Raw genomic sequence first — 1,917 nt, forward strand, 5'->3', positions numbered from 1 at the left:
CACACACACTCTTTTTGACAACCACACTAGAGGCACAAACTCTCCCACATGTACGCACTCTTCCAAAGGGACGTTCTTGTACGCTCACTATCCCCTTCTCAACTAAACAAAAGGCATACAGTCTATCACACACACACACACACACACACAATCATCTCCACTCACCAAACACACACACACGCACACACAACACACACACAATCATCTCCTCTCACACACACACACGCACACACAATCATCTCCACTCACCAAACACACACACACGCACACACAACACACACACAATCATCTCCTCTCACACACACACACACTAGGGGTGTGTTCAAAATATCGATACGGGGATACATCGTCGCGGGCCTCTTTACGATGCGTGTATCGATACGGAGGCGTCAGTATCGATACTTCACGTGCAAATAAAAAAAAAAAAAAAAAATTTTTTTTTTTTTTTTTTGTCTGTTTCTTTGTACAGCGTCTACTTGGTTGTTCATGTGCCTGCCTGCATACTTTGCCCATCATCCAGTTGATGGTATAATTTGAAAGCAGAGTTTCTGTAGAATCCACATGAGGTGAGAAATATGTTATGATGTAATGTCAAGGAGTTACAGGCAATTTTTTTTTGTTATAAGCCTAAAATATCGGGATACGTATCGTATACGTACGTATCGCATGTATCGCGATACATATCGTATCGCGACCCCTGTATCGGGATGCGTATCGTATCGCGAGGTGGTTGGCGATACCCACCCCTAACACACACACACACACACACACGCACACTCACAATCATCTCCACTCCCCAAACACAAATATGTTCATACGCTCTGTGCAGCCCTCCAGAAGCCACCCTCTTCTTCAAGCTCAACTCCCCCCAAAACTCACCCAGAGGTAACCAGAAGCCTGAGGGAGACAGCAGCTGCCTAGTGACCCTTCAGGAAGACACCCGGCGGGGCGGCCAGTGACCTCTATGCTCCTCCGACTCTGACCTCTGACCTCTGACCCTGACTCACGGTCACCCTAGTCAGGTCACGAGCACAAAGCAGGCCTTCTCTCTCTCTCTCTCTCTCAGCCAGTGGTGGCTGACTGGACCCCCATTCGCGGGGGGACACAAGGACTACATGTTCAGCAAGATGTCTGATGGCTATCTGGTAACATACATTGGTCTATACAAGAAACTCATGAGTAACGCCTTTCTTTATTTAGCACAACTCCCTCAAAAGTATCCAAGGTTCTTTTCTGACCCATCATCTATTTTTTGGGCGAATTTTGTCAGAGCCCCAATTTCATGGTTTGACAAAATAATACGAGGTCTCAAAAATAGCTTATTGCCATGAACAGTGGAGAAACAAACAATGGTGTGGTCATATTCACCAATTTAAGAGCCTGGAAGGCCATTCCATATTGTTTACAGCCTCGCACTCCTTTTAATAGGGCCCTGAATAAGCAGCATGTGTGTGTGGTCTCTATATTTAGGCATTCATAATGGTTTTAATGCAGCATCCCATCTGGAATCTCCGGCTCTTGTTTGGACTCTTTGGCTCTTTGCGGGAACGTTTTCCTGTTGTGATTTGGAGAGGGGGGCTCGTTTGCAGCCTTGAGGCCATTCTAAATGGTGCAGCGTTGCTGCCCTCTGCTGTTCAATTTTAGAAACACAGCCAGTGCTGCTCTGCCATCTTGTTTTCGTGTGCATATTGCGTAAATGTACTTGTACTTGTTGAGCACCTGTTGACTGATGAGTGCAATGCAATAATGAACATCAGCAAGTACTTCAATTCATGTTACTTTAATCTGAAAACACAGACTTCAAGCTCAATAAAACCACAGGTTTAACATGTACAATATTTTAGTAAATGAACAAGAAAAATATAAAAGACAAAATAAAACAAACAAAAAAACTCTAGAAAGTCAAAGTCTAAATTA

The sequence above is a fragment of the Sprattus sprattus genome, assembly GCF_963457725.1.
Source record: "Sprattus sprattus genome assembly, chromosome: 18".
In the NCBI taxonomy this organism is placed as follows: Eukaryota; Metazoa; Chordata; class Actinopteri; order Clupeiformes; family Clupeidae; genus Sprattus; species Sprattus sprattus.